General features: G+C 36.7%; 1 long non-coding RNA gene and 1 pseudogene across 1 annotated transcript in view; both read left to right on the plus strand.

Annotated features, from left to right (window-relative positions):
• The window catches only part of LOC131480937 (uncharacterized), a 269731-nt gene that overhangs the window by 193440 nt on the left and 49106 nt on the right, over positions 1–27185 (plus strand). The gene's annotated exons all lie outside the window — the stretch shown is intronic.
• On the plus strand, positions 21172–21678 carry LOC101533162 (protein tyrosine phosphatase type IVA 1-like; annotated as a pseudogene).

The raw sequence follows: 27185 nt of genomic DNA on the forward strand, positions 1-27185 counted from the left end.
GCCGTAAATGCTCAATGGAATTCTTTTAAACACGTGAATAAGATCTTATTTGCAATAATACGGATGAAATTGGAAGATATGCAAAGTAATAAAGCCAGGCACAGAAAGACAAATACTTTCTGATCTCGCTTGTATTATGAATCTAAAAATGTTGATTTCATTGAAGTGGAAAATTGAATAGTGATTATCAGGAGCTGAGGTGTCTTGGGAGGAGTAGGAAGTTGGTCCAAGAATAGAAGTTTCACTTAGATAGGAGGGGTAAGTTCAGAAGATCTGGTGTGCAACATAAAAGCTATAGTTAATAGTTTTTTGTATTCTTAAAAAGTGCTAGGAACATGGTTTTAAAATGTCCTCCCAACAAAAATGGGAACTGAAGGTGTTGCACATGTCGATTATATTTAAAAATTTCATGTATTTTCAAGTCATTATATTGTACATCACAAATATATACAATGTTTTATATGCTGATTTTTGTCTTGATCTAGTTGTATGCTTAATGCTACTCTCTTCAAAATTCAGATTCTCTTAAAACTACAAAATCACTGAACCTTTTACATTGAGTGCTATAAATAGTATTAATGATAAGTAACATGGTTAGAAATGTAAATGGCATATGATGATAAGACAAAGCTATATCTGGGAAAATTAGCAGAATTGAACTACTCTTGGTTCTAAGAACATCTTGGTTCGCTAATTCTTTGACAGAAAGACATGAAAGGTTACAAAAGAGGAAAATGAGAAACATAGCATTTTGGGGGCAGATTGTTTCCTAAACAAGATGCAAATAGCAAAAAAAAAAAATGATTTTTGTGGTAGAACCAGTAAGAAATAAACAAGCTAACTGGCCATATTAGCAAGTATGATAATGACAAAATAATTTTAGAAGTTGCCCATGTAGATTTTAGTGCAAATGTTCAGGTATTTAGGAGTGTTAAGATGGTTCACAGGGAGTCCTATTTTCCATATTCATTTCTAATAATAAGAACAGTGTAGTTGATTTTTGATGACCATGGCAAGCATCTATTGTGCACATGCACGGGACCAGGCCTGTGTCCTATTCTGGAGCTATTTGAAAGAGAAAGAAGGAAAAGGAAAGAAGGAGGAGGAAAGTTTAAAGTTATGGAAAAAAAATGAGCAAAGACATAAGGCAGAAAGAAAAGATAAAAAAAGAGTCTTAGTTACCTGTTAATATCCTCTCAAACTTTTACTAGTAAAGTATTAATGAGTTACAGTATAATTACAGTGCAATGAATGTTAATTACTTTTAATATATGGTTCACACAACTCTTAATTCTTATCTAGATTTCATGTTGTATCCTTGAAACGGTTGATTGCTTCATCTTATGTGTGGAGAACTAGGCATGATACTATTAATCATACATGTGACATTATGGTTGCAAGTCTGTTTTTTTGGTGGTGGTGGTGTTGTTTTCATCATTATCAGGTATTTAAAGCATGAGTCTCTGTACTGCCATGTTTAGTCAGGCGATGAACAGGAAATGAAAGAGAGAGTTCAATAACATACATGTTTTAATAGTTTGAGAAATCTTAAGGCAGACAGAATTCCTAAATGAAAAATGCCTTTTGGTAGTGAAACAGAATGTGATGAGGAGTGAAGAGCTTCCTTTTCTCCAGAAATTGAGAACTAAAAGCCGGTAGCTGAGAACAAAAGGTCTACCTACTGCACATCTAAGTTTAGAGACGCCACCACTATTGGGCTAACTCCCAAGGAATGACCAAGAGATACTTTCTCCCTAAAGGTAGCAGAAAACGGTTGGACATGATCTGCCTATAGATTTTGCAGAGTACATTCTTCATGGAGAGATGCTATGTCCTCCATTCTTTCTTGTAGGAAACAAAGGGACAGTTAGCTGGTTGTGTTTCTCAAGGCCAGCGATCCGCTAAGATATTCATTCATCAATTTAGTTATATTTGCTAGAAGGAAGAATGGCTTCAAGTTTTCTGCAAGATATTAACTGAGCAGTTAACTTGCCAATCTGCATTGATGTTATTGAATTAGCCGGGAATCCAGGGTGGGCTGGCATGGAGATGCCACCCCTTACATTTCCATTCTGCAGAGGTATTGTGAATTAACTCATCTATGTCCTGAGGCCTATGGCAAGTACATGAGACTGGGATTATAAGTTTGCCTGGAACCAGTACTTCAAGAGCAACTGGTCATTTGTCAAAATAATACTGCTGGAATTATGTAATTCTAGTAAAATTAGGAATCATCTGTTAAGTTCTCAAAAACACAGCAAGTTATTTGTTTTCCTTCTTTCTCTTTGTTGTCTAAAAAAATAATCCAAATGGAAAAATTGGATGCCAGAGATAGGGATAGTGCTAGACATTGTGCATTCTAAATGAACATATGTTTAAAGACATTTCTCTAATTGTGAAATCCATCCTTTTAAGTGAATAGAAAGAAGTCTTGAGATTGGGATTTGTTTAAGCAGTGTGCATTAAAACTGAAAATCAAATGAACAAAACACTGCAAGGGGCAAAGGAGAATCTGATGGGACATGGGTAGTTACAGTTAGAGCAGAGACAAGATTGTGGTATTTTATTACCCACGGCTTGAGGTTGTTTGATTTCTGGAGTTACAAATGTTCTCCTTATGCTCTACATGAGGTGGATAGCCTCACAGGTGGGGATTGTTGGAGCCTTTCCTCCTTTGCTGGGAGCTTTAATGACTAGCTAAAATTTTTCTGTTTGTTACTGGAAGTAAGAAAAAGATGCTAAGAATCAAAATGTATCTTCAGCTTTTTTGTGGAAGATGCTATCCAGTAAGAAGAAAAGTTAAGAAAATGAATATTGGAAAGGAAGAATGTAATATTCTCATTATTCACAGCAGGTGTGACATTTTTTAATGTAAACTATCCACCCAAATCTGTATCCAAATGATCTGAACAAGAGTTTGGCAAAGTTCTGGGACAGCAATTTATTTGCAAAAATACAATGACTTTCAAACTCAGGAATGGGTATAAGATAGTTATGTCTCTTGGATAGTAAGATAATACACAGTTATTGCAGATTTCTATAAAATTTTGATGACTGTTCAAGTCTTAATTTTGCACAGACCTTCTGAAAATGTTGATGACCTAAGAGAAAAAAAATTCATGCTTAATTGACATCTACAGAATAAACAGGAGTCAGAAAACATTACTAACAGATTAACTTGCAACTGAGAAAAACCTCTAAATGCAGAAGTTTCACCTCTGATTCTTAATCTAAGGAAGGATCAGCCTAACAGAAACAAGAGAGGGCAACAGGGATAGGACCCAGGTTACATCCCAAGCAGAGCTTCTTTACAATTGAATGCATGGAAACACAGTCTGAGCCCTGGTGGAGTACTGCTACTGGGAAATCAAAATGAAAAGACTTAAAATTATAGGGGACCAGAGGTTTTCTTTGATGTCTCATTGGTGAAGGAAACTAAGTCAGAAAGAAATATATAAAAAAATAAGTGCCTTAAGCAAAAGTATATTACTGAATAGTAAAAATACAGCTACCCCCCAAAAAAATTTAAAAAGAAATTCAAGTTGCTAACACCAGCCAAGAGGATCATTATAGACTAAGAAAAAAAATGAATCCATCCAAAACCTTATATCAACCTTTTCCCATGGAGAAAAGGCTGCAATTTATATTTTAAGAAGGTTCAAAATGTCTAACAATGAATAGAAAATTTGGACAGCACCTACACAAAGCTAATTCAAGAGGCAAATTACAAGAGAAAATCAAAGTTTTTACATGATGAAAATACTTCTTACTCCCTCAGTGAAGAAAATAACCAACAAGCACAGGATGACTGAAATACATCTCACATTCATGAATTAGATAACAATTAGTACTTCACATGATAAAGCACTTTAAATCAGAAATTCAGAGACAATGCAATAATAACAAAACAGAGTAAGGGATGGAAAATAAATGCTTCAGCAAACTGGAAGCAGGTGAAATTTTTGGAAAAATAATATTTTAAAAGTGAAAATTAAATTGCAAGTTAATCTTGGGAGATGAGATAAATGGACTAAAAACAGGGAATTTCATGTGAATTTATTACTTAATAGGTTACATCACAAAGTGTTATTACGGGTGGTACAATCAGCTAGGAAGTGCAATAAGATAAAATTTAATTTTCAGATTTGACATATTTTTATTATTTTTGTCAGAAAGGCGGATATTAGAGGAGGAGAGACAGAGGAAGATCTTCCGTCTGATGGTTCACTCCCCAAGTGGCCCCAATGGCTGGAGCTGAGCCAATCCGAAGCCAGGAGCCAGGAGCTCCTCCAGGTCTTCCACACGGGTGCAGGATCCCAAGGCTTTGGGCAGTCCTCGACTGCTTTCCCAGGCCACAGGCAGGGAGCTGGATGGGAAGCGGGGCCACCAGGATTAGAACCGGCGCCCGTATAGGATCCCTGTGCATGCAAGATGAGGACTTTAACCACTGAGCTATCGTGCTGGGCCCGACATCATTATTATTTTAATGCCTACTTTATCGTTGTTAGTAACACTATCCATGGGTAACTATGACCTAGTCCTTATTGTACTCTCATTGGAGCCACATGGGTCACATGCTAGCATTTAAGTAGCAGAAGTAAGTATGTTCATAGGTAGAAACAGGGAGAAGTATAGTCCTTTGCATGCGGTGCAAGGATGGACTGACAGCGAAATGTCACATAATCTCCTACACTGTTGGGAGACACCTCAATGGCAGTATGATGGACTTTTGAGGGTGTACAGAAGACACCTATTGTAACACTGAAGGGGAGACCAATGCGGAGGGAAGGCGAAAGCACGGGGAGAAGGAGGGTAGACCCCAATGCCTATTAAACTGTGTCATAAAATAAAGAAAAAAAAACATGGGCAAGAAGAATGTAAATAGTGAAGAGCAGGAAAGCACAGGAAGAAGGGTAAATGCATTTAGGCTGAATTTACCAATTAGAAGGAAAATGCTTTCAGATTTGCCCACAATATTATGTAAATTTATATATGCTACTTTCTCTGCAAACAAATGGAGTTTTGGGTAGCTTTAACAAAAATGTCATATAGGCTTGGTGTTCAGATATAGTGGGTTAAACTGCAATTTGGGACACCTGCATCCCATATAGTGCTGCTTGAGCAAGTGCCGACTTCTCTGCATTTCATATGCAGCTTCCAGCTTAATGTGTCTGGGACACAACAGGTGATGGTCCAAGTACTAGGGTTCCTGCCACTCTTGTGAGAGACCCAACTGTAGTTCTTTATTCTTAAATTCACACTGACTTGGTCCTGGATGTTGTCTGCATTTGGGCAGTAACTTGGAGGATGGCAGATCTTTTTTTTTTTTTTTTTTTTTCCCTGAGACTCCACCTTTCAAGTCAACCAGTCAATAGATCAAGAATTCAAGCCATTCTCTGCTGCTTTTCCAAGCTGGCAGCAGGGAGCTGGATGAGGAAGAGGAGCAGCTGGGACTCAAACCAGCACCTCTATGGGATGCAGGCAGTACAAGTATTAATTTGCTACACCATCACAGCTACCCCAGTTAGTCGCTTCTACAACATGACCAAGCATCACCAACAAAGAACCATCTCTGAATCATAAAAAAAAGGACTTTCACTAGACATCAAAACAGTGGGGCCTTTAGTTTTGGACTCCCCAGCCTCCAGAATTTGAGAAGTCAATGTCTGTTCTTTACAAATCTACTGTATGGCATTTTGTTACAGAAGTGTAAACAGACTCAGGTAGTAACATTGCCTGTGTCTTGGTTTGTACAAGCGTGAAATGAGCATAACAGCACTTCTCTCTATAGAGTTGTCAAGAGATTACAAGCATGCTTGCTTGTCAGGCAGTCAGAATGGTGATCAAATTCATCACATATGTTCTGGCTATTTTTAAACATGCAGGTCTTAGTCCTGCCTCAGAGAAGCTTGATGACCATCATATCTAAGAAACATTCTCCTGCTGTCAGACTCTGCAACAATACCCTATGTTATTGTCTTCCTCGTGCCAGGTAAACATTTGTTTACATATTCATCCCCTCCTACAAACAGATGCTGAAGCTGAAATTATGCTCTAGTCATGATTTATGACATTAATTTAATGTATCATTTAACAATGAGAGAAAGTAGAATAGAAAACATCTGGGTGTATTTTAAGTGAAAAAGAATAAATCCTCTTTTGGAAAACTTTTGGTCTTATAGTGGGCAAAAATGAATCTTTTATTAATTGTCATAATCAGTGTGCTTGAAAATGACCAGCTGAAATAAATGTCAGTACAAGAGATGTGTCTTCCTTATCAAACTATCCCCAGCATCTACAAGAGAGCTGAAAGAGAAAAAGGCACTTAATATAAACGAAGTGTATCAATGAAGCAAAAAGTGGCAGAGAGGGCTAAGAGTTGATGAAGCTATGCAGTTAGCCAGAATTTGTGGGGAAATGACTGTGTCAGGTACGGCGATGGCAGTGTGGGTGCAGAAGGAGATTTTATCTCCCTTACTTTGCAGGGTAGGTGGTTATTTTATCCATATTAGCTTGGTATACGTAGTAACTCTGCATCATATTCATGATTAATATTCATTTCATGCATACATGAAGTAAAGAGTTAATTTAAGGTAGCTTCATTAATGTAATCTTAAGCAACTTCTCAAACTCAGACTTGCTAAGTGTGGTGATCCTAAGAGAGTATTTAAAGTTCTATTTTTCATGACAGTTGCATATGAAATTAACGTACTTGTCATTCAAAAACATTGAAGTGGCTATTACTCCAAGACAAAAATTGCAGTCAAGTTAGAAAGTTAGGCATTACAGGCACATGTACATTAAGCTTTTGGGGCAGCTTCCATGAAAATAGTTTCTCTAAGTCTAACCTAGAATTTTTCAACCTTAGCACTATGCACATTTTAGTCTGGGTAATTGATTTTATACAATTCTATTGTCTGTTTAAGAACTTTTGTAGCATTTGTGGCTTCTACTCACTGGATTTTGGCTGTGCTCCTGTTTCTACCCTAATCCCTGCACAATGATGATCAAAATTGTTCTCAGCAGAGAAGCACTCATCTAACCCTACAGTCATTTCAGAGTTATTTTCCCTCTGGATGTGAAAATGATGATAATCCTGCTTCTCTTTTATTTCCCCTAATAGTCAAGTCAGAGGAACATTTTGTAGCCCTCTGGCCATATTTAACAAATATAAATATAAAATTTGAATATAGATTGCTGTGTGTATATCATAGGAAGGAAATAGAGGGGGATCAAATGAAATTGTACTTATCATTCTGCAATTCAAGACTTATCAATTGTATAGTTATTTGTGTATTGGTCCAATAGTTATACTATTTTATACACTGAGAGGAAAATAGAATATGCGAAGATGACTTAATTTCTAATATTTTGTTTGATTATTTCTATGGAAAAATAATTTAATTATTTATTATTAGTTAATTGGTGTTGAAACACTGCATTGCCTTTCTCCCCTACACAGCAGTGAATGAATATAATACAGATGCAAGGTTTCTATCGCTTGATGTAGAAGTCAGGAGCTTACTAATGTCCAAGTTCATTGTCAAGAAGATAGCAGATGGTTTTACTAGTTTTAGTTTATATTTACAAACATGTATTTTCTGTCCTGAAAGGTTTTTTTCATTGTACTTGGGATATGAGGTCCTGAATGAAATATTAGTTGTCATAATCTAATAATGTTGGCTGTTATAAGAGATAATCTTAAAATATCAATGGCTTAACACAGTAAAGTTTTATTTTGCACCATTTCATTTTGTTGGGTGATACACCAACAAGGGAGTGCTCATCCAGAAATGAGTGTGGACCCCTCATCTCACGTGAGTCTTCTGTTTTCAACCATGTAGTTGGAGGCAAAGGTAGAAAGGAAGTATCGTGTGAAACATTTGTGATGCTGAACTTGGAAGCTTCTTCTATTCTAAATTCTTATTTCAACCAGAAGCAGTGGATTGAAAAGTGTTGACATCTTGATTGTCTAGAATAAAAATGGGTCATAGGGTAAACAAAAACTCCTTTATCTCCTTGTAAACTTACAGTAAGTTAATGAAACAGAAATAGACGATGCCAGTTCTGAGGAAGTTATGGGTTTCTCCAGTAATAGGAGACATTCACTGGGAATTGTCAGGTTTTAGGCATTACATTTAAGTGCTCAAAATTCTCTGGCATAGATTTAAAGTGGGATTAGTAAGATACAAAAACTCACAGTAGAGAGAAACAGGAATGGATTGTGCCAGGACTTAGCACTGCGTATATTCAGCAAGGCTGAGCTTTACGTCTGGAGCATCTGAAGCTTCTCTGTTGCCCACAGATTTTTCATGATCTTGAATCTGGGAGATGCGAATCTGAAAATGGGAAGAAGGGAATAGCCACAGAAAAGGTTCTCAAATACTGCTCTTGCAGGAAAGATGTGAGGATTCTGAAAACCTTTAACTGAAAAATAAGTATTCTATAGCCAACGATGAATAGCTAAGACCACCTTAGTCCCTTAGTCATTTCGTACGATCTCTGGTGGGACAAGGTCTTGTAGGCATACGAGGGATGAAACTGAGGAAGTCAGGAAAGAGAGAATGTCTTTGAAAATGGTGTTGGAGTTTATGATGTGATTTCCCTCACTTAAAACCAGCCAAAAAGAGATCATAGGCACAGCTGGATGTTGTACACTGCAGGGCTGAACAGTTAAGGTGAAACTGTTTCCATTTTGCTATCCGTTGGTCATGGAAAACAGAATAGATATCATGGAGAGAAAAATACACAATACATTTTGTGTCAGTAGGAGACAAGGCAAAGGTAAATAATCAAAGAGGGCCAAATGAGGATTAGAAATAGATGAGTATGAGAAATAGACAAGTGTATTTGAGAGAGGTTTTCATCCAGGAGAAATGATGCAGAATTTGGAAATAAAGTGTTATATACATAAATTGGGTTGGGTCTTAATCTATTAACTGTATCAAAGAAACTACTCCAATGTGTCCCATGAGGTTTTCAGAAATAATATAAAGGCATAACACATGGGAGCAACGTAGTTGAATAGAAATTATAACTGAGAAATTCTGAGGTTCTACATATGTCTTAGAAAGCACAACATGCTTTACTGTGTTAATTCATTATTTATCTTAAAATGAGGGAGAGATGGCAAGTGGGAGGGAGGGAGAGAGAGAGAGAGAAAATGAGAATATCTTCATTTCATTGATTTGCTCTTCAAATGGCGGCAATACATTGGACAGGGTCAGACTGAAGTCAGGAACCTATAACTCCATCCACGTCTCCTACATAGGTGACAGTGGTCCAAGTATTCCAATTGTCACTTGTGCCTTCTCAAGGACAGTAGTGGGGAGTTGGATTGAAAGCGGAGAAGTAGGGACTTGAGCCTGTGCTCTGATATGGGATGCTTGTGTTACCAATGGCTAATGATCCCACTGTACTACAGTGCTGGCTTGTTTTTGAATTCAGTTTTTACACTATGAGGGAAATAAAAGCCCAGAGAAATTAGGTGACTAGCCTAGTTAACATAGTTATTAAGTAGCTGACAAAGCCTACATCATAATAGTAACAGAACCAATCATTTCCTACCCTTTGCACCCCAACGTCTGCTCAACCCCAGAGTAACCAGAACATGGCCTAGGTAGTGAAGGGATGAAGAGTCAAGTGCTGGTTATGTGGAGAACCAGACCTTTTTTTTTTTTTGCATTACAAGTTATATTGTAAAACAGAAGCAAGCTATGGAATTCATATACTTTAATGTTAAATAAGTCTGGAGTCATGTAATGACAAGGTCATTTGCCTTATGTGTGGTGCTGTCTGATCAAAAAGATTCTCAGAAATTTTCATTTCCTAAGGCTTGTTGGAGAAGTCACGACAAGCCTTCATCTGAGGATCAAGGAAGAACTGGACCGACAGAGCAGCCAGACATGAGTCCATTGCTCTTTGCTTTCCCTCTGTGACATTCTGCTCTTTTGTTATGACTCACATCATTGTTGAACAGTTGCTGCAGATAGAATGCTGGACTAAAGACACAGAGAGGCTTAAAAGAGGCTTCACATGGTAGTTCAATCTGTCAACTTGCCTATCATTTATCATCAAGATATAGAGATACCTTGAACAGAGAGATAAGCCAAGAGAATTAAAAAAATCAAACCATGGTGGGAGGGTTTGGGGAGGGGTGGGGAGAACCCAAGTACCTATGTAACTGTGTCGCATAATACAATGTAATTAATGAAGTAAAAATAATAAATAATTAAAAGAAAAAAAATCAAACCATGAATGTGTTTATAGCTGTAAAAATACTTGATTTTTAGAATTACCAGGGATAGCTTCACAAAGACCTGTGCACTGTTTAAGATCTTGAATAAGGAGATCTACCCAATGGAAAGAAATGGGAAATCTCAGTTCTGGGAAGGAAACTTGTGCAAGTATGGGAATAGATAATTATGCTGCCAAAGAAAGCACGTGGAATGAATTAATCAGTCAGAACCAAAAGGATTTGTTGGTAATCAGAGAGGACAATTAGAGAACTGGAAATACTGGGAAGGGCTTGGACGCTCTTGTCTTATATTTTATTTAATTTTCTTAGTAAATTACATTGCAAACTTGTTTTACAGGGTCAGGCCAAATAGCCTAGAGGAGTCTTTGTTTCTGTAACTGAATAGCTATATAAAAAATCAAAGGTTTTCTGGATGGTCTATCCTCTGCATCAACAGAATTTAATACTCTGCTGGAAGTGAAGGAAGCATCTGATTATTAAATGTCTGGTTTTTTAGAAGAACATGTTTGAAACAAGGATAAACACCAAGCTTGCAAATTTTTATTTGCTGATTCTGTGAACAGATTGGCAGTAACCCTTTTTATTTATGATAATGGAGTCACTATGACAGTTGTAGAACTTCTCTTTCTGATGAGTACGAAGGAAGAGAAATATTTGCCTTTTCTGGAATGTCTAATGTTGCAGTGTTTTAAATAAATGGAATCATGAGGAGCTCATGCATTACATAGCTGAGTAAAGCAGGTGTGCTATGTGAGTACATCCACTTAACTATGTGTCAAGTCAAAATTCACTTGGCTGTCAGAGTCTTCATATGCTGAAGATACTGTATGAGCACCCCATAGTGTAGTCTTAAAATTAAAATCTTGTAACTTTTGTAGGTTTAGGGCTGATTTGTTTTCTTTTCAAATGCCTAGAAAATTCATTTTCAACCTTTCCCTCCTGATTTAACTGCCCTCTCCCTATCATACCTTCACTACTCCCTTGAAGACTTTCAATTCTTTCAAGTGTTCTCTGACACATGGGATATATCAGATCTGTGTTCTTTGTGGAAGAATTTCGGACTTTTTATAAACCAAGGAAAACACCAGTGTTCTTAAGGATCACACACACCACTCTTAATTGTAAAGTCATTCAAGCATCTCTTAGCTCATATCATATTAAAACATACTTATATACAACTCTCAGTAATTCATTCTGGTCAGCCAACAATGATTTCTCTGTTGGAAAAAGTCCTGAGTTGCTTTTTAGTAGGGAATTCCCAAGTCACTTCATTGATTGTGTCTCCATTCTATTTGCAGATATTTGTTAGTTTCCATCATGAAAAACACAGATCTTAAACCAACAAAAGTTCAAAGATCAACTTGCTTAATAGATAGTTATGTACACCAGAGAAGGCTGCTGCTGTGTGTTCTCACTAAATCAAACAGTGTAAGAATTTCTTAGTTTTCTGGCAGTCGAGCAATGGGGCTGTATGTGAGGAGAATACTGCAATATTTACCTTGGACACTTGATAGATAATCCATTCTTGTTTCCAATTCAAGTAAAATTTTCAAAAGATAAGTTCCCCTTTTTACATGACACATGATAAGAAAATGTGTTATAATATCTTTTCACCATTATTATTGAATAAAAGCCAAAGAACTGTATTGCGATCTGGGATACAGCACATGTTTAGGCTGCTTTGGAGCAACATATACATTCACTACTCTGATTAGCAGAGAGATATACTGTTTTCTTTCTAAAAGGTAAATGCCAGTATTTTAGCCTTTTATACAATAATAGCAGGATTGTCCTTGCTGAATCCAATTGCAGATTTATGTTACAGGATCAAAGTATGCTAGTCCCATCCATGTAAACGCACACAAATGCCAGTTGGTTTAACTTGGAAAATAATCTTGAGGAGAGAAATTCTATGCATGTCAAAGTTAAGAGAGAAAAATACAGAATTGTGTGGGAATCTGCTGGGACTAAATGCTCCCACAGAAAAAGAAAAAAACACTAAATTGTGTTTTTTCTAACTAGTTTTTGAGATATGTTCTATTTTGGGCCCAATCAAGAGTAAAGTAATATCTTTCTGTCTTAGCTATCTGTGGATTTTCAAATTTATGCGCCCCAGGAAACATCCTCAAGAAGGTGATTTCATCTCTGAAGGGGCAGTAGATAACAGAGAACCTGGGCATAACAGATGCCCAAGATACACATTTGTTTTCAAGCTAAAGTCTCGTGAGTGAATGATAGTGCCTGGTGAACACTGGCTTTGAGAGTGCTGTGTGAGAAGTCTTCTAGGCACTTGCAGAAATATATAGGGTTATTCTCAGAGAGTCATATCAGTGTATGGGTGCATTCAGGTAGTGGGATTCAAGTTTTCATACAAATGTGTTTTCATTGCACTTTATAGTCTGGTAGGAACTTGGGATATTTTGGTAATACACTTTCAAGTCTGTTTAAAGCATTTTTGTTTTAGAGCCCAATTGTAAACAGAGTGCGTCATAATGAGATTTTAAAAGATTAGAGCCATACCTATCTTAATTAAATCTATAAATGAAAACACATAGTATTTTCATAAAAATATCTTTAATGAAAAATGTTTCTCTTAAATAGATCAACTTTGCTTAGTTTTCATCAAATTTACGCAAGTCATAATAGCCACCTGTGTTTCTGCCTCAATTTAAAAAATTGCTCAGTCTGGTTTGTGAAGCTGCTTAACCAGGCAAGGAAATGTATTCATGAATTCTAGTCCCCTGGAACTGAGAGATCTGGTAGATCTATCTGCTACTGAGAGAGTGAGAGAGTCATGTGTTAAAGATAGGATCTTGTTTCCCACGTAATCTTCATGCTGCTTTTTACCTTTACAGAGTTTACTGCATATATATAGAACTTTTTCCTTGGTTCATCTAGAAGATGCTTTTTGCGTTGAGGTTATAAGAACCCTTTTTAAGAGGGTTCTATGGAAGAGGCATTTAGTATTTGGGAACATATATTTGCAAGCTATCTGTACAACAAAGGATTAATATCAAAAATATATCAGCAACTCTGAAAAAGTAACAGCATGAACAGAATTAGCAAAAATATAAAAAAAAAACAAATCCAGTTGACCAATGATCATAGGACCTCAATAGACAGTTCTCATAAAAAATACAGATGTCAAGCAAATTTATGAAAAATGCTCAACATCACTAATCACCGGAGAAATGCAAAAACTGTAATGAAATATCATCTAATTCTTGTCAGAATGGCAGTTAGCCAAAGGACAGAGAGTAAGAAATAGTGGTGAGGATATAAAGGGGCACTCTTATACATTGTGCTTGGGAATGTAAGTTAATGCAGCTGTTGTAATGAACAGTACAAACTTCCTTTAAAAAAATTAACTTATTTATATAAAGTGAAAAAAATTTCATGGTACAGACTTAGTTGCATGGTGATGCTTCTTACCTTGCCCTCCCTCCCCCCTCCATCTCTCACCCACCCTCCTACTGCTTTACTTCCTTTTTATTTTTATATTTTTACAGTGACATTCTTTTCAGTGCATTTCACAAACACAGGCTTATACTCAGTAAGTAAAAAATTCAGCAAATAACAAGTAGAGAAAAAGCTGCTCTTTCTCAAGAGTGCAGACAAAGGTTGTAGGCAATAATCTTAAAATGTCAATGTTGCTCATCTACATTATGCTTTTTTTTCTTCTCAGTGTATTATCACAATTTAAGAAAACTATGATATTTGTCTTTTGGCACTGGCTTATTTTGCTAAGCATAGTGGTTTTCAGTTGTATCTACGTTGTTGCAAAAGGCAGGATTTCATTTTTATTTATGGCTGAGTAGTGTTTTGTAGTATCTATACATCACATTTTCTATATCCAGTCATTAATTGCTGAACATCCAGTTTGATTTCATCTTAGCTATTGTGAATTGAACTCTAATAAACATGGGTGTACAAATAACTCTTATATGCTGATTTCATTTTGTGTGGGTAAATTCCCAGGAGTGGAATGGCTGGATTCTATTTTAAGTCTATTTTCAGATCCTCTGAGGAATCTCCATATTGGTTGCACTAATTTACATTTCCACCAACAGTGAATTAGGCTGCCTTTCCCCCAGTATCCTCACTGTTATCTGTTGTATCTTATTTTCAAATGATAGCCAGTTTAACTGGGGTGAGGGGCAATCTTACTGTCCTTTTTTGCATTTCCCTGATGGTTAATGACCCTTAACATCTTTTCATGTGTCTTCGTCATTTGTATTAGTCATGTCTTAGTCATTTGTATTTTTACCCTTTGAAAATTGTCTCTTCTCATCATTAGCCATTTCATATGTAACTTATTTGTTTTGTTACTGTTGAGTTGCTTAAGTTCTTTAAGTATCCAGGGAAATAATCCTCTGTCACCTGGATGATTTATAAGTATTTTCACCCATTCTGTTGGTCGCTTTTTGACTTTGCTGATGGTTTCCTTTGCAGTGAAGAAACTTCCGGGCTTGGTGTAACACCTTTTGTTTATTTTTGATTTAATTTCCTGTGCTTCTGGAGTAATGTATGAGTTGTCTTTGCCTACAGTCATGCCTTCCAGAGCTTCCCCAGTGTTTTTCTCTGCTGATTTGATTGTGTCAGATCTTGCGTTTAGATCCTCGATCTATTTGGAGTTGATATTTGTATAAGGTGTAAGGTGGGGTTCTTGTTTCGTACTTCTTACGTATTTTCTTGAAACCACTGATTCAACACTGTCCTTTTGCCCTGGATTGATTTCAGTTTGCTTGTCAAATATTACTTAGCACTGGGTATCTGTGTTCACTTCTGGGGTTTCTATTCTGTTTTGTTGATCTTCATGTGTTTTTGGGCCAGTGCTATCTGTTTTGATTATAACTGCCCTATATTATGTCTGATCTTAAAGTTCTTTCTTAGCCGTGGAATTATTTTGTATATTCAAAAGCTATTGGTTTTTATGCATTGATTTTATATCCTAAAACCTTATAAACCTCTCTTGAGGGTTCCAGTACTCTTTTAGTAGAGTCTTTTGGTTCCTATTTGCATGTAATCTGCAAATAAGGATAGGTTGACTTCCCACTTTCCAATTTGCTCCCCTGCAATTAAGAGATTTCTGAAACCACCAGCATCAATGAACAATGTTTACTTCATTTTATTTTCAATTCTACAGTCCTTGCCTATGTTTCTGCTGAACTATGATCTTATTGTTTTGTTGTTGCTGTTGCACACTTTATTTAGTGAGGTATTAAGCCTTTTTAATGTAAAATGAGAATCAAAAAATTGTTTTAATTCCACTGTGGTAAAAGACTTTAAAAATCTTAACAACTTTGTTCAAATTTTTACTGGAATGAACCCTAAGAAGGCATTTCTCTAATCTACTTTTCTGAGTTAATAAGTTTCTTGTGGCCATAATGGCATTGCCAACAAGAACCAGCTATGACATCTGCTGAATTTCATCCACTGGATTAGTCCGATTCACAGCAGACATTACCAGAGATTCTGATCCCTCTATGAATCTTCCCTGTGTGCACTAGGCTGCCCTACCCTGATGCCTCTCAAGACTGATGCAGACCAAACAGAGTTCTTTTAGCAATGTGGATTCTGATGAATGGCTCCAGAGTAAAACCTTTGATAATGATGATGTAGCCATCCACAGACCACACTTTCAGTAATGTCTTTCCATCTGGACTACTTCCTCTCAGCTTTCTTACCACTGATTCCAAGATTTCTCTGCTGATATCCCTTTTTACAAAAATCTCTTTATACCTTGCTTGGGTTTGCTTAGGAACATCTTCTAAATAAAGCATCTGGGCTCCTTATTGGCCCAAGGAGAGGTGAGATCTCAACTTAGCAGATTCTCACACTAAACTGGAAATTCTGTGTATCATTCTCTCTTCCTGCTAGATGTCATCTCTAACCCATGAAGGTGATTCAGGATAAATAGCATTTGTTCTGTCAATAACCATCTGATTTTGTGAGTCCCTATCCTACTATTAAAATGGGCCTCCTGAATCTGCTAGAACTAAGTTAGAAACATGAATCTACTTCCACTGACAAGGGTTGACATTTCTTCTCCACTAGGATAGCATGCTGTTCTCCTTCTGTTTCTCATGTTGTGTATCCAATTTCCTCTAAATTAGTAAATCAAACTGAGAAAGGAGGATTACAGTTCTTTCAGAAAGGGAGCAAAAGGCAAAGTGCTTTCCAAACTGATCTTTTCCCTTGAATAGCAATGGAAAGGTACATAGCCTTCATAGGGAAATTGACCTTTCTACCCAACACTAACCCTGTTCTCTTGATTTAAGTTTTATACCCCTGCTTCCTAAAAAAATTATTTTATGTTGTTCATCCTAAATAAAATGATACATCATGACTTGTATTTGTATCTGTATCCCTCTCCATTCCTTACAATGTCCTTCACTTTGAAGGGTAGCATGGAATTTAATGGAGTAAGCAGCACTTTTAAAAAAAATTTTCTAGTCTCAGAATCCATTTAACTTGACTTTGCTGTTCATTATTTGCACTAGTAGGAGCTATGGTTTTGGCCTTTTCTTAATGAATTTGGTGTACTAGAAAAGGTAAAACACAGAATATATTTAATTTACAAAATAATGGTTAATCCACATTGAGAAAAAATTATTTCCTCAATCAGCGGGGAACCTTGAGTGCCAGACAACACCCCAAACTGGTTGGAGGCATTATTGCAGAACCCCCAAACGGGGTCCACTTGCCTGACATGCAAAAAGCCGATCACTGACATTAGAATGGTAGAAGAAAGTACTACGTATTTATTGCAAAGCACAGAGCATAGAGCTGGGAAGCTGTTGTTTAATTCCCAGTCTCCCCAGGGAATTAGGAATACAAGTTTTAAAAGTTGACACTGAGGCTAAGAGATTAATTTGTTTACAAGTTTCTGGTTGATCATTGGTGTGTGTGACCTTCCTTTGATTGGTTAGTGATGCTGACCTCTTTAGGGAATTTATGCTGGTCAGGTGGCTCAGTTCTTCTGGGGGTTATGTGAATGCAGCAGTTACATTCTTATACCTAGAATTTCCCTACCCAATTCACTGCAGGGCAATATTCGTCATTGTTGTTCCTATCTACAGGAGAAGCAAAGAACTACTTGAGTCTGCTGATTAGAACCTTGTAAGGTCAGCTCAATCATTTCTTTAGGAAAAAGGGCAAGCAAAGACACCTTGTGGTAAGGGAGGCCAGCCAGAGACTGGGTCCTGCTTTTACGTTATGGGGTTTGGATTCAATTCCATCTAACATTTTCAGTTTATGGAATCCAGTCACAGTAACCATTACTCTGTTTTGATTTTTCATGGCCAGGGTCTGTTAAAATCATGGAAAGCTAAGCCAGTATTTAATGTCTAAAATAGTGTCAGAAATATTGGTTCCATCTCAGGTTTATGGTACACTTTATTTTTAATCTGGTTTGTAATCTTTTCTCTGAGCCATGGTTTTTTTATTGGTAAAAAGAAAATCTCTTAGGCTGAAAGACTCTCACAGAAACTCAGAAAAGGATCTGAGACTGCCCTTAGTATGATATCTCACATAAGCAGATAAACTTTCATTCTGGTTATTTGCTAAGCTAGGGATTATCTGATTCCTTAATCACTTGCCTATTAATTGTAAATTCCATAGCCAATATTTCCATTCTGACTCATGTATGTGGGATGATGCAGGTGTAATGTGTTCTGTTCTTAGTAGCCTGCCTTTCATCCACAAATTGAAGAAATATTTGGGGAATGGCTTTATCCTTGGGTCGATTATTAGTGACAGGGTCATAATAAAGAAGTAACAAGATCTCTCTCTCATCTGTGAAGTGTTTTAGAGATTCTATATACTCCTCAAGGTCAAACAGGATTTCAATAAAAATTTCGCCTTCGGTTTACAGTACCATTCAATACGCTAGTCTACATGTATTTCTAAAGCCAAATTCAATTTCAGAATATTTCACTTTCCCTGTTACTTAAAAAACAAAACAAAACAAAACTTCCATTTTGACAAGTTTTCAATTTATAGTCCTTATCTCTCTGTAGAAAGCAGTCTCACAGAAGTGTGATCATCAAGTCAAATGCACTTCATGGAAAGGAGAATATGCTCTGAAACTCTGATGTTGTTTCACTTGCAAAACAGCCATCATTGCTGTTTTACTGCTCATTATGTCTCATCCCACTAATTTAAAAAAGCCTGGTGTTATCATTTCAGTTTGGCAATGGCCATTTCAGTGACTGTCTCAGAAGTCATCCAGTAAGTTAGTAACTAAATGGAGACAGGTTGTCACAGTTGTTATGTGGGTATGATTGATGAACCGTACAGTCTGGTTCTTGGTGACCTCTCTGCATCTTGCTCTGTCATCTTTAAGTTCCTTATAGGATCAGACTTTTACTCTATTTCACATTATTTTTGTTTTTTAAAAATTACATAATGCATATGCCCTGCCTTTTTAAACTTTATTGGGTTGTCTTTATAACAATCCTATCATTGTTAGGTAAGCACTATTGTTTTTCTCATCTTCAGCTGATGAAACAAATTTATATTGTAATTAATTTGTTTTATGTCACAAAGAGAGTGAATGTCAGACATGTCCCTAGAACTTAGTTTAGATCCACTATCCATGCGCTCAATCATTATGTTATTTATCATGGCATTGTTTTTGCTCACTGTTTAGAGTCCTCAATTTTTCAACTTGTAGCTTCACATATTTTTCTTTTTTTCCTACCAGTGCTTTGAGAATGGTTCTGCAATATTAATCATAAAAAACATTCAAATTTATGATGAAAACCTCACCAAACCTGATATGTAGACTTGTAAATTCTCAGTCAAAAATGCAACACTTCTCAGAAGATTTCATTTGGGAAGTTCAAAGTTGACAGTTAAAAAAGCCGTTCTTGTAGAAATTGCAGGTTGATGCCTTCTAGACAACTCTAGTTTTCTATTAAAACTGCTCTAGTGGCTAACAGGTACACAACCCATCAAAATGAGGATTAAGCCTTGACCAAACTGAATTTTTTAACAGATTTGATTTAAATGAGAAGTGACTTTAATCTTGATCCTGAACTGCAGAAACTTTCTTTTGAAATGAGACTCTTTTTCCTCAATTTCAGAGAAACCAAGTTGTAAGAAATCTAACATTTTATACCTAAAATATGATCAACCAAGTTGAAGCCAAGAAATGTAGAGAATCTTTTATGAAAGTCTTGATGTGATATTTTTGAACTATGTGAGAGAGGTTGGTTAGTGCATCAGTCTTGGATCTCTAGGAAATGGAATTTATCACATCAAGAGCATTTTTGATGGGGTGTTCTCTATGTGATTTAAGATTTTATGGTGGTCAACTTAGGAATCCAGCCACTACTAAAGTCTGAGAAGTGGCACTCATCTTTCTTGACCCATGGAACGTTCCAGTGTGTCATTCTCCAGTGAGGCTGCTTATGATGCTGTTATGGGTGTGACCCAGAACCATGTAAGGAGTTCCATGGGGAAACTACTCGATGTTGCTGACACCAGTGCAGTTGCAATACAGGTTCAGGAAACATTACATGCCAATCCCAAATAGGGATTTTTGTTTGTATTTAAGAACTACACATCGTAAAAGATGCAACTCAGTTACTTTAAATAACTAGTTGCATTAATGTGTTTAAAATAAAATTTGATTCATAATAACATTCTCAGAAATACATCTACACAAAGTGAAGTAAAATCATAAATTTAAAAAGTGAATTATGTTATTCTTTATATAGACCTTTTAGTTAATGAATGGGAAATTTTTAATTTCCTTTGTACAGGCATATCAGACAGTATATTGAAATTATATAATAGTAGGAGGCTTATCATTACTACAGTTTACAGTTTTATATTGGTTTTATATGGATTCTCACTGTGACGAGAACTCTTTCCATTAGCCCTGTGAAGCCAACAAAGGAAGAAATATCTGTTTTATAGATAGTTGGGCTTGCCAAGATAATGAATGCTAGAGTTATGTCTCTTGAAGAAGTAGAACAGCATTTCTTCTTTTTAAAAATTATTTATTTAATTTGAAAATCACAGTTACAGAGAGAAGAAAGAGAGAGGGGCATTACAGAGAGTTCTTCCACCTGCTGGTTCATTCCCCGAATGACTGGAGCTGAGCTGATCCAAAGCCAGGAGCCAGGGGAGTGTTCTGGGTCTTCCATGTGAGTTTAGGGGCCCAAGGACATGAGTCGTCCTTTGTTCTCTCCCAAGCTGTGTAGGAAGTTGGCTTTAGAAGTGGAGCAGCCAGAACCTGAACTGTCAACCATATAGGATGACAGAACTGCACGTGGAGGATTATCATGCTGTGCCATCACAGTGCCAGACAAGGAAGAGTGGGCGTTTTTCTTCTATTGAAGCAAATATGAGTTGGTTCCTCAGCTGCTACTGCTCTCAGGATGACCACCATTATCCGCTGCCCTATGTCTTAGTTACCACCTGTGTCTCTGCTTCCTCGGGACCAGCTTATGATATGGCCACAATGTTGAAGGGGTAAACAAATTCCTCAGTTCTGTGGTGTCCTTGGTCACACATTGATGGAGTTTTTGAAGGACAGTGGAGATTAATGCTAGGCATAGTACCACCTCCATGTAGACATGTGAACTGTAGAATTTCAGTACTACTTTGCCAGTAAGTCCCCATAAAAGTGATTAGCCTAGACACAGAAATGCTGAATTGAAATCCACAGAGCATTTTCCACGAGTTCTAACCTGGATGACATGAACCACAACGTACTTATTTTGTGTTGCATTAGTGTTACAGGATTGAAGATTTTTTTTTTTTGGTGGTTCATTTCATTTTGCATTACTTCCAACTTCATACTCAAGGCACTGAGAAATGCAAGTGAAATACAGTTTCTTGCATGATTTCTGTATTCAATTTTTAAAATTCTTTCTTAACTATATTAAGTGTAAATTAAAATGGCTTGAATAAACTGCCCAGCTCCTGTGGGGGGGGGGGAGTCACACACAAGAACATGAGATTTTTTATTATGCATAATGCAGCATTAAAAAAGTTTATCGAGGGACATAATAAATATGGAGTTACCACAACGGTAACAGCATGTGAAACAGCTTATGACAATACTGTTGTAGGGAAAGCAGGCATCCATGTTTTGGATTGGCCCTTTAATGATGGTGTACCACTTTCCAACCAGATTGTTGGTGACTGGTTAAGTCTTAGAAAAAGTGAGTTTTTTGAAAAACCTGAATGTTCTTTTTGCTGTTCATTGTGTTGCACTCCAGTGCTTGTTGCTCTAGAGTTAATTGAAGGTAGAATCAAATAGGAAGAAGCAGTACAGTTCATAGACAAAAGCCACGTAGAACTTTTAGCAGCAAACAACTTTTGTGTTTGGAAAAATATTGTCCTAAGATGTGGCTGTGTTCAAAGACTCTAGTGGTCACAGAAATAACTACCACATTCAATAAAATTGAGGTGCCTAATGTTATTTCTTTGGAAGCAGAAGTTGAGACACGATCTAATTTGTCATACATACTAGTCGATGTGTTGGCTTGATGAGTAAGTTTAATGAAGCTTCCCACGAGTAATGAAGTCACTTTAGCAGGCCACAATTTTGACAGGATTGCATTCTCTATGTTTGGGTTATAACTAACCTATTCAGACATTTAGCAAAAGATCCTTGCTGTTTAGCATTTCAGATGTGTTCATCATTTGTACCAATTGACCTTTCCTGAAATTATGCAGTATTGAGTTGTATCTAAAAATCTATTCCCTCACCAGAATCAGAATACATAAGAAATCATAAGAAATTTAGAAATATTTGGTGCCAAAATATCCAGCACAATACTTGTATATTTTATATTTATACATTTGTGTATTTTATATTTATACATTTGTATAAAATTGTATGTTTTAGAGTCATACAGAATTAAAATCCCTGGAATATGAACTCCTGACCTTAAGTGATGTATTACTTTAGTAATTTTAGACATTAAGAATAGGGAATATATGGTTGTTTGCTCACTTTATGTTCACATCTCGCACATTCATAAACTAATACACCAGGTTTGCTTAACCATCAGGTTTTTTATACCAAGTCTTGTGATTATTTAATGTGCTTTTGTAAGTCTTATTTTTTGTTGCTAATAGAAAATCTCCATTTTGAAAATACACACTGTACAGAATTACATGTTTTAAAGTCACCAGCAAACAAACAGTCTAACAGTTAATGTAATCTTTGCACTCAGGTGCAGCTTAACAGGGAGGGTCTAAAAGGAAAAAGAATGGGAGGGAGCCAGTAAATATTATTAGTAAAATGTTGCCTTGCTCTTGTGCAGACTCCTCACGACATGCTCTTTAGCTTAGTACATAGTTTTAAGAGACAGAGAGGCTTTGTCATTGTGGCTTAAAATTCTTAGTCATAAAATTTCTGAAATTCTTATTTTTCTACTCTTATTAAAAATTGTTTACTGACTAATCTTTGTTGAAAGTGTGATTTTTTTTTCTTCCCAACTTCTTGCAAAAGAAAAAAGTGGATTTCTGCTCAATTCAGACCAGGTGCCTAAAATTTCATTTGCCTTTCAAGTTGTATAACTTAATATTTGACTATTTGATCATTACTTTATTATGTAATTGATAAAATGGTGATGTGTATTGATGTTAGTTCAATGATATATTTATACTGTCTGGGAATTTAGCTTAGAGTTCTATGGCAGTAATAATTTGTCAGCGTGCACCAGGTTGTAAAAACTTAGTGTGGGATGTTGAACATCTTAATAAATAATGAACTGCATTTTAAAAACAATAATTGTACATATTTATCATGCACCATATAATATCCATGCTTTGTAAAGACTAAACTGATCTGATTAACACATATGTTGCCTAGAATATTTAATACTTTGGGTAATGATACAAAGACTTAAAATTAATTCTGATTTGCAAGAACACAATACATTATTACCTGTAGTTTCCATGTTATGCAATATATATTTTGAATTTATACTCCCTTGCTTTTTGACCAATATATTTTCAGTTTCTTTCTCCACTTTCTTACCATTGTATTCTCTGCTTAATTTCTATGTGAGATGAGTAGTTTTGTTTCTGTACCTGACTTACTCACTTAACATGTTGTCTTCCACATTCATCCTTGCTATAGGCAAGATTTCCTTCTTTTAAAAAGCTTAGTAGAAAGCCACTGTGTCCCTATATCATTTCCTTTATCTATGCACTGTTGATAAACACTATGATTATCCTCATATCTTGGTTATCTTAAGTCATTTCACTGTGAGCTTGGTAGTTTAGGCATTACTTTGACATAATGCTTTCATTTCCTGTGAATGTGTTATCAAGAGTAAGGCTGCTGGCTCACAAAGAGGTTTTGTTTTGATTTCAGGAACATCCATTCTGTTTTCCATAATGGCTATACTAATTTATATTCCCATCAACACTTGCTATCTTTTGTGCTGACTAGCCTAACTGGAGAGGGATGGTATCTCACAGTGGTTTTAATTCGCATTTTTCTGTTGATTAGTTATGTTGAACATTTTATGTTGATTGCTTTCATGTTTTCTTTTCAAAAAATGTCTATTCAGGTTATTGTGTGCATCTAAGAATATTTTATAAAAAGTTATTAGAAGGGCCCAGTGCAATAGCATAGAGGCTAAACTCCTCGCCTTGAATGTCTTGGGATCCCATATGGACACTGGTTCATGTCCTGGCTGCCACACTCCCCATCCAGGTTCCTGCTTGTGGCCTGGGAAAACAATAGAGGACAGTCCAAAGCCTTGGAAGCTTACACCTGCCTGGGAGACCTATAAGAAGCTCCTGGCTATTGTGGTAACTTGGAATGCAAAGCCTTGGAACCCCACACCTACATGGGATACTTGGAAGATGCTCCTGACTCCTGGATTCAAATCAGCTTATCTCTGGCTGCTGGGGCCATTTGGGGAATGAACCAGTGGATAGAAGATCTTTTTCTCTGTCACTCCTTCTCTGTAAGTCTGACTTTCCAAATAAAAAAATAATTTTTTAAAAAGAAATGTTAGAAAATCGATATGGAGAGAAAGAGAGACAGAGTGATTTGCCACTCACTGGTTCAATCCTCAAATGTTTGCAACAGACAAAGCTGGGCCAGCCTGGAGTCTGGAGTCAGTCTTCAACTCCTGTGCCGGGGACAGGGGAGCAGGGACCCAGGAACTAGAATCATCATTGCTGCTTCCCAGGTAAACACTTCATTACTCAATCCCAGGTATTCTGGTGTGGGATTCAGATGTCACAAAGGCATGCTAATTATTGCCCCCAAGCACTTGGCCCCATTTGTTCATTTGATTATGTGTTATTTTATGTTTTATATATATTGGATATTAACCTCTTACTAGATGTACATATTTAGATACTTTTCTATTCCATAGATTGCCTTTTTGTTCTGATGATTGTTTTCTTCTGCTGTGCCGCAACTCTTAGTTATATATAATCTCATTTGTCCATTTTTTTTTTTTTTTTTTTTTTTTTTTTGCTTTTGGGGTCACACCCAAAAATCATTGCCCAGATCAGTGTAATGGAGTTTTTCCCATTAGTTTGCGTCAAGTAGTTGTAAAGGCTCAGGTATTACATTAAAATATTTAATTCATTTGAGTTGATTTTATGATACTATGAGATAGGGTTTGCTCTTATTTATCAGTGTGTGTAAATCTAGTTTTCCCAACACCACTTGTAGAAGAGTCTGGCATTTCCATATTGTGTGTTGTTGGTACCTTTCTTGAAACAGAAGTTGGTTATAATTACATATTTGATTCTGTGTTTTCCATTCTATTCTATACCTGTGTGTCTTTCCCACATCAATATTATGCTACACTGTTGATGATGGCTTTGTAGTCCATTTTGAAAATCATATAATACCCTCAGCTTTGTGATTTTGCTCAAGATTAGGGTATTCAGCATCTTTTATGGATCCATATGAGTTTTTACCTGTTTGTTTCTTCAGTTATTATAAAAATCACCAATTGAGTTTTGATAGGGATTATATCAATTTTGTTCATCATTGTTTGTGATAAGGACATTCCAATCCATAAACCTAAAATATTTTCTCATTTACTTGTGTCTTCAATTAATTTAATGTTGAATTACTGTATAGTTCTTTGTCTATAGGCCTTTTACTTCATGGTTAAAATTATTGTTCACTTTTTTTTGGCTGTTATGCATGGGATTAAGTTTTTAACTTTCATTCATTTTCCATTGTTTGCCATTAATATAATTGCTACCAATATTTTCATATTTTTTTCTGTTTATTTTAGGATTTACTTTTTTTTTTTTTTAACTTGGAAGGCAAATCAGATTTACAGAGAGAAGGACAGAGAAAAAGCTCTTACATCCACTGGTTCACTCCCCAAATGGCCACAACAATTAGAGTTGAGCCTGTCTGAAACCAGGAACCAGGAGCTAGGACCCAGGAGACAAGAGCTTCTTCTGGATCTCCCACACGGATATAGGATTCAAGGGTTTGGGCCTTCCTTCACTGCTTTCCCAAGCCATAAACAGAGCTGGGTGGGAGGCAGAGCAGCCAGGACACAACTGGTACTCATATGGAAATATGGCGCATGCAAAATGAGGATTTAGCTGTTGAACCATCACTCCGGACCTCATATTTTTCACCATCACTGAATTAATTAATTAGTGATAAACATTTTTTAAAGGTTTATTCATTTTTACTGCAAAGGCAGATATACAGAGAGGTGGAGAGGAGGAGAGACAGAGAGGAAGATCTTCCATTCAATGGTTCATTCCCCAAGCGACTGCAATGGCGGAGCTGAGCCAATCCAAAGCCAGGAGCCAGGAGCTTTTTCCAGGTTTCCCACGCGGATATAGGGTCCCAAGACTTTGGGCCATCCTCAACTGCTTTCCCAGGCTACAAGCAGAGAGCTGTTTGGGAAATGGGGCTGCTGGCATTAGAACTGGCTCCCATATGGGATCCTGGCATGTTCGAGGTGAAGACTTTAACTGTTATGCTATCGCACTGGGCCCAGTGATAAACTTTTTGATGAATTCTTCAAGGTTTTCATCTCCAAAACCTGCCTATTTTGTTTCTGACACGAATACCTTCCCCAACCCCCCTCCACCCCATAACCTGATTTCTCTGCATGAGAGTTCAACTTGTGTTGAAAAGAAGTGGTAAAATTGGGGCTCAAGGCAGTAGCCTAGTGGCTAAAGTCCTCGCCTTGCATACGCTGGGATCCCGTATGTGCGCTGGTACATGTCCTGGCTGTCCCACTTCCCATCTAGCTTGTGGCCTGGGAAGCAGTAGAGCACGGCCCAAAGCCTTGGAACCCCGCACCTACTGAGGAAATGCGTAATAAGTTCCTGGCTGTTGTGGCCACTTGGGGAGTGAACCTGGGGAGTGAACCAGTGGACAGAATATCTTTCTCTCTGTCTCTCCTTCTCTCTGTATTTCTTAGTTTCCAATACAAATAAATAAATCTCTCTTTTTTTTTAAGAAAAAGCACTGAATATAATAAAAAATGGAAAATATGAAAGGGCATAGCATGTATACCTGTGATACTTGCATTCATATTGAGCCAGTTCATGTCTCCTCTTGCTCTAATTCGGATCCAATTCCCTGCTAATTGCCAATGGCTGCTTGGTTGCAGCCAGCTGGGGAATGAATCAGTGTAAGGAAGATCTCTGCCTTGTAATGCTGACTTTTAAACAAACAAACAAGCAAAAAAAGTCTTATTTCTGATGATACAGAAAATGTTTTCAACTTTTGAATATACTCAAATATAGCCTTTGTTATAATGAGGTGCATTCTTTCTATATGTTTTTTTTTTTAGATTTTTTTTGTATCATGAATGACTGTAGATATTTTTCCTTAATCTATTGAGATAGTCATATGGCTTTTGATCTTTTAAAAAAATTTTTTAGTGCAGATAATATGTTCATAGAATGGCTGTTTCTAGACAAATGCTGGAAACAGTCT

This window comes from Ochotona princeps, chromosome 8, assembly GCF_030435755.1.
Source record: "Ochotona princeps isolate mOchPri1 chromosome 8, mOchPri1.hap1, whole genome shotgun sequence".
Lineage (NCBI taxonomy): Eukaryota > Metazoa > Chordata > Mammalia > Lagomorpha > Ochotonidae > Ochotona > Ochotona princeps.